Source organism: Xenopus tropicalis, chromosome 3 (genome assembly GCF_000004195.4).
Source record: "Xenopus tropicalis strain Nigerian chromosome 3, UCB_Xtro_10.0, whole genome shotgun sequence".
In the NCBI taxonomy this organism is placed as follows: domain Eukaryota; kingdom Metazoa; phylum Chordata; class Amphibia; order Anura; family Pipidae; genus Xenopus; species Xenopus tropicalis.
In genome coordinates this window covers 61,174,442-61,188,583 of record NC_030679.2, presented here as the reverse complement: position 1 = coordinate 61,188,583, position 14,142 = coordinate 61,174,442, and positions in this window count along the sequence as shown.

Below are 14,142 nucleotides of genomic sequence, written 5' to 3'. Positions count from 1 at the left end.
TTTACTACAGTTTGATGGATACAATTCCTGCCTCTAGCCATTGAAAATGAGTCCCATAATGTTTGGACAGGAATGTCTAATTCACTATTTGTGTTCTCCACCCACTAACAAAATACTTACTGTAACTAAAGACTTGTACTGGCAAGTGTTCATCTACAAATAGGGTGCAAACTGAACTACAACTACATCTAAAGCAAAGACTGCTCAGAATCCCATAAACTGATATAAGGTAAGAGGCAGCAGGATTTTTACAGGGGTATCCACCATTTCCTTTCACCAGAATAATCATTTTCACTGTACCTAAATAAACACTGTTTTTGCATTTATCAAAAAAAACATTCCTGCCAGGAAAAGACAGGAATAAGCACACTAGCTGGCAAATTGAAGAGAGTAAAATGTTTCCTGTTGTGCTAGACACATTCAGCAGCTTAGATTTAATATTTTAAACAGCATGTTCCATATTTTGTGTTTGGAGGGGAATTCTTAGATACTGTGGATGTCTAAAACTTGCCAACAGGTTACATAACCTCACACAGACTTATTTGACTAACACTTATTTCACTAACACACATACTGTAAGATAGTACAACCCACCCTATAAATTACAAAAGATATTGGAAACCACTGTAAACTGTATAAATGTATTCAGTCTCCTTAAAATACTATTCTGAAAAACACATCTTTATAAATCGATGTCATCAGTTTTAATCTGTGCTTAATGATGTAATATGTGTCATATGACTCACTGAAACTTGTGCCTGTACTATAAAAAATATTATACCCCCTGTACTGAGCATATTCAAAGTGAGTACTAAGGATATTTAAGTGGAGTTCCATGTTCTGTATAAAAGCACTTATCCTTCAGCCTTGTGCTTTATATGGTCTTAAAAGTACAGGTATACATTCTGTTATCCAGAATGCTCGGGGTCTAGGGTTTCCAAATAAGGGATCTTTTTGTAATTTTGATCTCCATACTTTGTCTACTAAAAATCACTTAAACATTAAATAAACCCAACAGGATTAATTATATCTTAGTTAGGATCAATTAATTCAATTAAAAAATTATAATTGCTTGATTAAAATAGAGTCTATGGGAGATGGTCGTGCTGTAGCGATGAGCTCTCTGGATTACAGGTTTCTGGATAACGGATTCTACTCCTGTATTCTCATATTTTACAATAGGGTAAACATTATCTGTATATATTTTTTCGACAGAGGGGGTATGTTTCTTTATATAATTGACAGAAGTGAAATAATATCTAATGCATTTTTTTTTTTTTTTTAATATCATAAACTGGAATGAAGTGGTATTTTTTATAGACAGAGTGGTATTTTTTAACGCTATTTTTAAGGTGACAAAGGTTAAAGGAGAACTAAAGCGTTTTGACATCATGTGGAGGCCTGCCCCACTATCCATACTCGTGAAGCCAGCCCTGCTTACCCATACCTGATCAGAAAAGTCAGAGCAGCCCAGCACCTTTCTTTCCAGTCCTGGTGCTGATTTCCCAACAGGAGCATGCACGCTATTAGCCAATCTGATTTTGGTATTTAGGGACCAAAACATTTGTGCTAAACATTGCATTTTACAATAGGGTGGTATATTTCAATCTATGTAAGAAAACATGTGGTAAAACATGGAATATAAAACAAATACAGGCCCTGCCACCATAGTTTAGCTTGTTACGTAAGCAGACAATCCCACTTGTGGCAAAAATGAACAAGCACTAATGTATTTAACCAATGGCATGAGTTCATGATATCCTTTAGTTAAGCATCAGTAGCGTGCTGTGCCTGTGTCACATTTCTAAGATAGGGGGAGTGGTTAAATTATGCTTGGAATGTAACATCTATATGATTTGCAAGTGGTAAAAATCAAGCTACACCTATGAACTGCTGTCAGAAATGCAGGTAATTAGTTATTCCGAGCCTACGGTGGTAATGAGAAAAACCAACACAAACAGAACCCTGACACTAGAGAATAATAAATAGGCAAAGTGGCCCTTGATGGCTCTGGAAAAGGAACAGTATTTGTGCTTATTTGTCTGTCTAATGGGGTGGGAGTTTAAGGAGTGCATTTCTCTGTTATCAGAAAGGGCTGCATTTAGGAGCATAGTTTACTGTGTGCTTGTCAGTGGGAGAGTAAATGTTTGTGCCAGAAGCACCTCCAGCTCAACTGAAAACATTTTTTTAATGTTTATTTTTTTAATAAATAAAATAGATGAATTTTTAAAGACATTTTTTTCCATTAATTAAGTAAGAGACAGTCTTCTAGTTAAATTATATGTAAGGTCTGCCCTCTGACAATTACAGGTATAAAATGAAGTGTGAATTGGCCATTACAGGAAGCCAAGTATGTGTCAAGTGTTAACTGACGTTGGGCTTTACCATCCAGAATGACTTGCTTAGATTTATCAACTACAGAAAAAAGGGCAGGCTGTTTTATTATTGATTTTAGGTCCTGAGCAAGGAATTCCCCTTGGACATATGTATCATGCTTGGTGAATTTTTACAGCAAAAGAAAAAAACAAACCCACAAAATCTTTATTAAAAGCCTAATAGAAATGAATAGATAGAGATGAACTTTTTGTCAGTCATAAAGGCATAAACATTTTTTTTGCATTGTTTGCATTAAACATAAAGAATAAGTACAAAATTTTGTATAACTTTATTTATTATTACTTTTCCCTCATAGGTAGCCATGACATCTTATTACCAAAGTAGAGGTGCCAAGCTCATTTTTGGGAGGTTCAGCCCCCAGCATACATAGGCAGACCCCTAATACCTGATTTAATTGCCTGACTGTTTGGCAAATACTACTATTTTGGTCATAATTTCAACATTATATAAATTGTTCAGTAACAACTGTGTTTTTATTAGTCTTTTGACTGCGTTTGCGATCACCATAATTTGGGGTTTAATAATTGTTAGGAAAAAAAGAAAGTACAAAAAAATAGCAAACAGCACCTTCTTGTCTCCATTAAAAAAGCCTTTTATTGAAATACATGGCTTTTGGATAAAGTGACATTTCAGGCCATGTATATTCAATAAAGGCTTTTTTTGCAATGGAGACAAGAAGGTGCTGTTTGCTATTTTTCTATACGGTATTTTTGATGGATTGTGGCCATTGAACAGACATGCACCTGCCCTTGATTAAGAGAGAGACACAGGAGCTGAATATTCAAATACCATTAGGAGAAAAAGAACTCCATTTTGAACTGTGTTCAGTGATGTACCTATTCTGGGTGTATGCAAAATTCTTATAGTATTGTACAGAAAATCCATCTTGCCTGAGGCTTTTTCTTAGGGTGTAGATTAATGACAACTAGGACCTCTTCTGTGATATTCTCTTCTAGTAAATTGCAAACATTTACACTGATTCTAGGTATATTTCTTTGCTCAGAATTTTTGGGAAATGTACGCTTAGGGGCTGATTTACTAACCCACGAATCCGACCCGAATTGGAAAAGTTCCGACTTGAAAACGAACATTTTGCGACTTTTTCGTATGTTTTGCGATTTTTTCGGATTCTGTACGAATTTTTCGTTACCAATACGATTTTTGCGTAAAAACGCGAGTTTTTCGTATCCATTATGAAAGTTGCGTAAAAAGTTGCGCATTTTGCGTAGCGTTAAAACTTACGCGAAAAGTTGCGCATTTTTCGTAGCGTTAAAACTTAACGCTACGAAAAATGCGCAACTTTTCGCGTAAGTTTTAACGCTACGCAAAATGCGCAACTTTTTACGCAACTTTCGTAATGGATAGGAAAACTCGCGTTTTTACGCAAAAATCGTATTGGATCCGAAAAATTCGTAAAGAATCCGAAAAAATCGCAAAACATACGAAAAAATCGCAAAGTACCGATCATTACGAAAAAAACGCAATCGGACTCCATTCGACCCGTTCGTGGGTAAGTAAATCAGCCCCATAGTATGGACTGGCACTATAAAATGGGGGCTGAGTTAAAATATAATGATTTGCAATATGTCTATGAAGATTCTCATTCATCCAGGTCATAATATACAGTATCTTCTTCAGTTCAAATGGTAGGGAATTCCCCAGTATTTAAACTCTTGATGGTAGTAGAGTCACAGAGATCCAATCACAATGGTCCCATTGAACTTGTTCAGTTAGGTGTTAGCTAAAACTGACAGGTGTAAGAAGGTATGATACAATCACAATGGTACCATGATTTGCAATACTTTTTGAATTCTAATGCTATTTTGTCTTTGTCATACACCCGCTGGCCACTTATATTAAGAGCATGGCATCTTCATTTTCTCTTTTCAAGGACTGAAGTTTTCCATCTCCATTTCTATACCTCTGTATACCTTCTGTACATAGCATGAAGCTCCGCCCCCTTTTCTTTGCTGAGCTTTCCTTCCCTCTCACACAGTAGACAAGCATGCTCACTGATGCATGAGAACCAATCACAATGGAATTCTAGGGTGAAAATGCTGTATTATGGGAAAAACACATGGCAAATTGCTTTTGCATTTGTAAATGAGTCATTGTCTATTTTTTCCTGTGTAAGTGGGTTTCCTCTGGGTGTTTCTGATTCTTCACATGATGCAGAAACATAGAGGCAGGTTAATTGGTTTCTGATGAAAATGACCCTGTTGTTTGTGTGCATCTGTGGCAGAGGTAGGAGTGAATGTGAAAAAATGATCAATCGCCACTGGGCTATTCTATATAAATAAAAGGTAAGAATAATGAATTATCCATACAGCAAACTTCTGTTGCCATGTCACTCTGGATCCTTCAACAATATGTGTGTAAAAACAGTACATTTAGTACATAATGTTCTAAGATACTGTAAGTGCTATTCAGTATCTTAAAACCCCATTCATCTTTTAGATATATTAAAGGCAATGTACATTTCTTATTGATCACTTCTGCTAAAGCAAGGAAATCAATAGTAACTTAATGAAAGACTTTACACCCCCAACTCCTTCCTCTGATTAATGGACATAAACTCGCAGATACACAGAATGGCCTCTTTACTATTAATTGGAAAGGCAAAGCTCTGTTAGACAGCTGACTTGGTATTTGATAAAAGAATCTAAAACTATCTACTGAATTTTGAGTGAAACCTTCGAGTATAAAACACAATAAGCCTCATACTAACATTACATGTAACACTGCATGTAGCAACCTTTTTTTTTCCTGACAAATGCCTTCACAACCTCTATTTTAACATGCTTACAAAAGTATTCAGTCTTAGTCAATTCTCTTATTTTACTGAATAATTCTTACAATAAAAGTTTATTTGTAAAATGTTTATATAAAAAAAACATCTGAATCTCCCCTTCACCGGCATTACTGTAAGTGCCTGATTGGAAAACATATGTTTCACACACTGTACGCTGTACTATATTTAGGCTGTTGGAGGTATAAGTGGCAGTAATTCTGCAATTTAAACCTAAGAACTGCAACTTAGTGAAAGTATGGAAATCTCTGGATGTGGCCTTGTTATCCCAACTAGGTTTAATCAAGTAGTAATGTCTTTAATAAGCTTTTTGTTTATTCTTCTAGGCACGTGTATTCTTTTTAATTTTACAAGTTTTATTTCAATAGCTTCTTAACACTATAAATTCCAGTTAATTTCTGTTTAACGCCATTTTCTAGTTAACATTATACTGGTATTTCCCTAATTTATAATGTGTTTTATACACTATACATGTTCGGTGTGTATAACACCAATAAGTTTTAAACATCCAGGAGAATGATATGGAATGTATCCTACTGGTGACATATTGAACTGAGCTGGCTATAAATGTATCCACAAAATTGGTTTGCATTAAAATATAAGGACTCATTTATTAACCTAAGCACAGGTGCAAGTCTAGCATTTACTGGGCAGCTGTTTAAAAGCATCTGAAAGGTCCAAAAAATGCTGCATGTAATAAACAGACCTTAATAATAATAAAGCACATGATTACTCCACTTCGTGTTATTTTTCTTAATAACTAGGAAGTTGGAAGGGTCCCATAGAAATCTGCAGTGAAGGCAGTTAATGCTCTGAAACAAGCGTTTACCCAAAGGGGTCATTTGCTTCCTGAGTAAAGAGTTTATGCCACACTAACCTGAGACTTTCCATTTTGTGTGGGACCTAAATTACCTTAAGATTTATATGTCCTCCTGGGACTGATATTTTTTCTTTTAATAAACATTGTCTGGTTTACAAACTATTGGCTAGATGTTGTTATTTAAATTTTATAAAGGTAAATGAAATGGGCCATCTGTAGTTTCTCAGCAAACGGTACTGAGATCAGTTACAATACAATAAACATAAACCTTTTTGGGTGAAAGGTAAATCCACAAAACTTCCCTTTGATTTGTGCGACTTACAATACAGCAGGCTGAATTTCACTTTAGAGGAATTTACCCACTCCACAACTACAGCAAATGTCAGGCCGTATAACATTACCTATTGAACATAAGAACAAGACAAACTGTATGAATAGATGCAAGAGCAGTTTTCCATTAAGAGGTTTGTTTTGCAGCAGGGTGCAGGGTTATTTAGTGCCAAGGTGAACTGCACGTAGAAATGATATCCAAGCATACTAGCCCTATGTAAAAGATTTTGTGACATAATAGCATGGACTGGCCCAGACATTCTGTCACCTAAGCCACAAGACAGTGGCTGTTCTATCTCACTTTTCATAGAGCCCCAGGCACAACTTAACATAGATGTCAGGCAATACATATATATATGGCTTCTGGTTTAAACTGGCTTAGTTCCTTACCCTTATAATTCTTTTTCCTATACACACAGTCAATGTCAGTATCTATATATTTATAAACCTGCCTTATAGATTTATTGCTCAGGTAGGCTCTCCCAAGGGCTACATGCAGGCTAATAAGCTGCCACAAGTCATCAAAACTCATTGCATCTTCCCCAAACATGACAGCGATGGATAAACCACTTTTTAACTGAGTAGTTTTTGTCTTGTATTTCTATTACACTGCACCTGGATCTAATTACTTCTGAGTATACCATTGCTTTTGCGATTAAAATGGAGTCTATGGGAGATGGCCTTTTGGTAGTTTGAAGCTCTTTGGATAATGGGTTTCTGGATAAGGGATCCTTTGCCTGTGTTTTTATTTAAAATGGTTTCATTTTGCAGAGCTTTATGTTCTAAGGCTTAAACGTGTTTATTATTATTATTATTTTTGTATTATTTATGTCATTATAAGTATTATCTATTAATAATCTGCTGAAACTGAATGGGGATGGGCTTGGTTAGCAACTGAAGAAAGGTATTTGAAAACATCAAAATAGATAGCACTGTAATGTGGAAATTAAGGAAACTTGCATTTTTCCAGTAGCAACTTGATTTTGTTTTTTTCCATGGAGTATGTAAAGATTTTATTTCTACACCCAATTGGTGTCTGTGGTGTTATGTGATTATGGTAGATTTCCAATCTCTTAGACAAACATAGATAAAGAAACCAAATGTTAATTAAAGGGATTATCTTATGCAGGCTGTGAATGGGAACCTCTTATTTCTAGCGATACCAGAATGAAGCAATACCCAGAAACATTTTACTTTTCCAGGATGGCATCTGGAAAACTGAGGATGAATCACTTCCTTCATAGCGCTCTAATTAGGAAATGCTGGCATGTGAGTCATCCAGGGCTAACAGGATCCCCTATTATGCTAGTGTCCTGTGGGCAACATCTCAGTAAAATAAAGAATTCATAGAAACAGCCATTCAGGTACATCCTCTTGTAATGGGTGCCTTAGGCTATCAGCAGTGGTTAAGCACTGTGTTTGTGTACTTATGAGCACAGAATACCCTCTTTTAACACTTTGGCTACATTCAGTGTGGGCTTATAAATGTGCTTTTTGCATTAAATGAATTACTGCACCTAAACATTCATACTGTGCAGGGCCTATCCAGGCATTTAAAGGAGAATTAAACTAAAGAGGTAGGCTAGAAATGTTGTAAATTATGTTTTGTGCTTCTGTACCAGCCCAAGACAACCACAGCCTTTTAGCAATGAAGATCTTTGGCTCCAAAGATGCCCCAGTAGCTTCCTATCTTCACTGCACATGCTCTGTGCTGCTGTCAGTTACTGAGTTTAGGGACCCACTCACAATATTCTGTATATATAGAATATAAATTTCACAATATAGGGCTGATTAGTAATTAACACAGATAATTGCTGAATGGCAGCTCTGAAACCAGTGCTATTGGCATCAGACTTAAATCATCAGCCCATTAAGCTGGCCATACATGCACCAATGATATTGTACGAAACCTCGTTTGGTACGATATTTGGTGTGTGTATGGCAACTTGGCGAGGCGACCGAAATCTCAGAAGGCTGCTGATACCGGTTGACTCGCCAATCGGGCGGGTTAAAAGATTATGATTGGGTCCCATTGAAGGCGCCTGAGCAAAATCTGCCTTCAGGGCTAAATCGGCAGAAGGAGGTAAAAAATCCTATTGTTTCTACCTCCATATCTGATGATTCATCCCTGAATGTCAGTGGAGGGTTGGAACGATCTTTCGTGTGAACAATGGTCGCACGAAAGATCGAAAATCACCACGTGTGTGGCCAGCTTTAGGATCAGCTTATATGACAGACAAACATAATTTTCTTTGCTTGATAATTTGCGATGACCCCTAAGCTCAGCTTCTCAAGAGCTGCAGAAGTGTCCAGTATGGTCACCCCCTTTGACAACTTTGGAGAACTGGATTATTACTACTATAGAGATGTTAAACCTTTAGGCTGGTTCAATAAGTTTGTTATATAAAATATGGCATGTCTAGCCATATTCATTTTTATGGTTTAGTTCTCCTTTAAAGACTGTTAAATTATTCAACTCAATTCAACTTCCTGTCTATGTGGATTAATCATGTTATTATCTTATTATCTGCTGGCTGCTGAGGTTTTAGAGATACAGGTATGGAAACTATTATCCCGATTGCTCGGGACCTGCGGTTTTCCAGGATAATGGTTCTTCCCATAATTTGAATCTTTATACTTTAAGTCTACTAAAAAATCACCTAAACATTACATAAACTCAGTAGGATTGTTTTGCCTTCAATAAGAATTAATGATATCTTAGTTGGGATCAGATACAAGGTAGTGTTTTATTATTACAGAGAAAAAACAAACTTGCTTTAAAATTTTGAATTATTTAATATGGAATCTATGAGAAATTACTCTTTCATAATTTGGAAGTTTGTGGATAATGGGTTTCCAGATAACAGATCCCATACCTGTACCTCTAAACAACTTTAAATTGTGTCATCTGGTTAAACTGTGCAGTAAATGTCAAAAAACGTAAAAGAAGAAAGTAATAACAGTATGATGTTCAATCTATATATGTGAGTGTGTCTTGCATTAATGAAGTGTTGAACAAAAAAACAAGCAGCACACAGAGTTTCTATACCCTGCTAATATCATTTTATAATGACAGCGTGTATCATGCTGAGTAGAGCAATGAGAGTGAGCCAGTATCCCTTATGTACAGACAGTGGATTCTATAAACAAGACAATGTTACAGGGCTTTACCCATCCTCAGGAGCTAATTTTCCTTGCTCTGTGTTAAGGCTTACATTAACTTGTTAACCAGCTCAATGGATCACAAGGCTATACTGCTAAGTGGTGCAAAAATGTGCCCCTTAGGGCAGCGGCAGACGGTGAGATTTGTTCGCCTGGTGCCGGTGGGATGGCATACATAGCGCCGTGACTTCGGGAAATCACGGCGTCGCATATGCCATCCCACCGGTGATTTACATTCAAGCCGGTTGGATGGCATATCGGGGAGATTAGTTGCCCTCAACAAGGGAAATCTCCCCATCTACCACGGCCCTTAGAACTCATACAGGGAGCAGTTATACCTGCATTCTGCACCAGAATACTTATAGTAGCACAGGGGATTCCACCTGCCATAAGCAGGCATTAAATAAAGGTTTCCCTAATGTCATGCTGCTTCTGGCTTTTACTGACTTGTGCATTCTTTGCTCCTGTTTTTAGCACACTGCACCTTTCCCCATTTTTGTAAATTACAACCTCAGGAATTAATATAACAACTAGCACAAAGTTTGCTCCAGTGACTACATAAAGCATGAGGCTGAATGTCAAGTACAGATTGTGGAGCTTAAAATTGGAGCTGTCAATCCCCCCTATTTTTTCGGGAGTTCCCTGATTTTATCTTCTCTCCCCCGGTCTCCTGCCACCCAGTAGTATTCTCACAATTTTTTGGCTATCCCCCGAAGTTTGCGTCAAATTTTGCACATACAAGGGCAGTAAGCAGTCAGTGACATCATCTAAGCATTTGCATATGCACAGGTATCGATTTTTCAGTTCATCTGGGCATTCATGCATACACGTGACATCACTTTCAGTGGCGCATGCCACAGTATCCCCCGGCTACCCACTGCTAAAGGTTGACAGCTCTGGTTAAGTTCAACCATTATTAGCACTGCAGAACAATATTATATCTTAGAGTATATGTTTCATATGAGTCACATGACAAAAGTGATGTCTCTGGACACCAATTATGACATCACTGAATACCATTTATGGCCTTTGTGCATTATATAGCAATAGTCTTTGGAATATTATAGGTTCAGTGTTCTGCTTCTTCATGTGCTCTGACCTTGCCTTGGGAAAGGATAATAATTAGATACACTGAATGTCACAGTTCTTTATATGTGTTCATTGCCTGTGGTGCTGATTTAAAAAAAGAATTATGACTGGTAGCTCTGCTCACAGAACTGATTATCCTCAGTGAATAGTGCCAAGATTCAGCATTTCCTGGACAGAACAGCAATGTTGGCAAGGGATTTTCTGGCTCCAGAGACAGTGTCGTATCCCAGTGAATGTACTTTATTAATGGCCTGCTAATCTTGTGCCGTGGGACTATGATGTTCTCTACATGTTTCCAGCTACCAAGGCTGTTAAATTATACAATGCTAAATTACATGAGTCAAGGATATCCATGTGTTTGCATATAACATGCAAACCATATCCTCTAGAACATGCACACATTAAAAATAACTTTCAATCTTTCTGCCTGGCTTTGTAATTTACATGTTTGCATTCCTGATATATTTGCTTTATCTATTTACTGTTCTAGAAGGACAAATCACATAAGCCTAATTAAGGTTGCTGTAGATTTCTATGTCACAATGGCCTCCTATTATTGCTTGTGTAAGCTTTCTGTGCTCAGAAACCTTTATTAAGAAAGGGCACTTGGGGGTCTTTGTGTTGGTGTATGTATGTATGTATGTATGTGTGTATGTATGTATGTATGTATGTATGTATGTATGTATGTATGTAAGTGTGTTCAACCTTGTTTCTCTAGTGCAGGAAGGGAAAACATACTTCAATAACTAAATTATTGCAATGTGCCTTCTTTATTGCAATTAACCTAATATATATACATATACATATATATGGAATTACAAAAATAAAGTACCAGGTGCTGAAAGACATAGAAGGACATATCCCTATAGATCTTACAGTCTAATAATCTAATTAAAATAATATTTAATTATTCTGAGAGACATGCTCTGGATGCACAAAAAGTGAAGGCCACATTTCAGACTGTGCTGGAATTCATACCATATAAATTTAGGTAGGTCAGATCAGCAATGAAACTGGTCATTTTGAAACTATATGTAGAGATGGCACACCATTATGTAATTGAACTTTTAATTTCAAAGACTATTCAAACAAGGGGAACAGTGTTGGAGGGTGGGAACAAATGACAAGAAATAAGGTATGTGACTGTTTATTATTTAATGTCTCTCACGTTACCAACCTTTTATATGCCTCCACCCTCTTTTGTCCCTTTAGCCCATCAAGGCAATAATAAGGATATCCAGGTTGGGATGAACACGGTCGCAGCATTGTTTCAAAACGAGAACATTTATTATAAACAGTTGAATAGATATTTGAGTGAAAAACCCCCCATTACCCCATTAAAAATATATACAACCTTTTGGAATGTTTACCACAATGGGCTACCTTCCATCCCACCTCCATCTACAATAGTGTCCATTTGGCAACAATGATAGCTGCCTCCTGGGACCCCTTGCCTAAGGAAACCATACATCACTATTGGCACAATTACACATAAAACTGTGGCACAGGCCCACCAACCTATGGAAAACAAAGTGCGCACTTCAAAACGCGTCAGGCGCTTTGGTTTTAAATGGAATAATAAAGACCAGCTTTTGGCAAACTCTGCTGTCCGGTGTGCTTGGAGTTCCTTCATCTTCTTACCTTTGTGAAAGCCTTAAATTGTATCAGTACTGAGATTAACTGCACCTGACTCCCTGCATTGTTCACACCTTAGATTCAGGCTGTAAACCCTTGTATTGTTTAAACATGTAATCTTCTGTACTGCTACCACCTTTTAGCCCCTGCATTGTTCACCCCCTGCATTGCTCACACCTCAGGCTCAGACTTTAAGCCCCCACATTGCTCACCTGTTCAAACCTCAGACAGACTGTAGGAGCAGTGCCAGCATTGTGTCACTGTATGTACTGCCTGCCCTATGCTGCCTGAGTGTATGGCACACACAGGCACCATAGGGCAGGAAAAGGATGGCACACAGGCAGCATAGGGCAGGCAGAGTATGGCACACACAGGCAGCATAGGGCAGGCAGAGTATGGCACACACAGGTAGCATAGGGCAGGCAGAGTATGGCACACAGGCAACATACACTGAAATCCATATGCTTGTGGAGAGGCCACAAAGGCCTGGGCCTAGGGTGGCAGAAGCTTAGGGGCGGCATGCCGCCCCGCTGCAAGAAAATTTTTAAGTTTGGCTCCCATACGGAGCAGTCGGGACCTCTCCCCACTGCTCCGTATGGGAGTTTAAAGGAGCGCATGCGCACTCGCGGCTGCGTTCGCGCATGCGCACTGGGCGGCGAGCGTTTGCGCATGCGCACGGGGGGGGGGGACCAACAGGGGCGGCCTCGGGGCGCCCAGAAGAGAAATCTGGCCCTGTGTGGATAGCACAGCAACCCACAGTATATTATTACACACCCATATAATGACTATTTTCAAATGCTAACAAACTCTTGGAAAAAAAACCCTTCCAGATTCACCTCCCACAGGCAGCATAGGGCAGGCAGAGTATGGCACACACAGGCAGTATAGGGCAGACCGAGTATGGCACACACAGGCACTAATCTGAACATCACTGTTGTAGATAATAAGCTTGACTGTAGCAAGAATTCCAACAAAAACAGTTTTAAAGGGAAAAGTCTCTCCTTGTACTCATTTATGCTAATCCTATCCACATTTCTTCCGCTGGGTCACAAATACTTCTAGATAACAATGATCAGTGTCAGAGGCTACAAAAAAGGGGAAACAAATACCACACATAGCTCAATACATCTGATATCATCTTTATGAAAATGATGAAAACATATAGATAGTTTTGAGTGTCCGAGCAAACAAATAGTTAACTGTTTAGTGGAAATGAGGTGCAGTGAAAAGTACTTTTGCTTTAGAGTAACGGAGTTGCTGGGGTCCCTACTCAGATGCATTCCACTTTTGTCTTTTCCGATCAGCAACCATGGACTAAATGGCATCAGTAAGTGACCTATTAATGCGCTCATAACATTTAAAGAAAACAAATTACACTATGGGCGCTCCCCCTACAGTTGAATTGCTTTTGTAGAAGACGATAATTGGAACCCGCTGGTTTGAATTGACATGATACACTTCCCATTTATTATTTCTGCTATACAGTCAGAAATTAGGGAATTTCATCTGAATTTCCTTGTATACAGTGACTGCTTTGGTGGTTTGAAATACACACTACCTTTAACCATTTGTGTACTGGAATATTTAAGATTTATTTATATGTATGCACTCTCACTACAGAGTTTAGTATTGTTTGCACAGTTAACTATTTGTGTGCTGAGACACTCATAAATATCTACATGTTTTCATCATTTTCAGAAAATCCAAACTATTGTGCTAGGTGTCGTATTTGTTTTCCCTCTTTCTGTAGCCTCTGGCTCTGATCATTGTTATCTGAGAGCAAGCAATGCCAGGCAGCAGCTGCAAGGGCAAACAAGGTTTTAAGCTGTATTAAAAGAACCATAGATTCATGGGAGGAGGGGGTTATTCTTCTACTTCACAGAGCGCTGGTAAGGCCCCA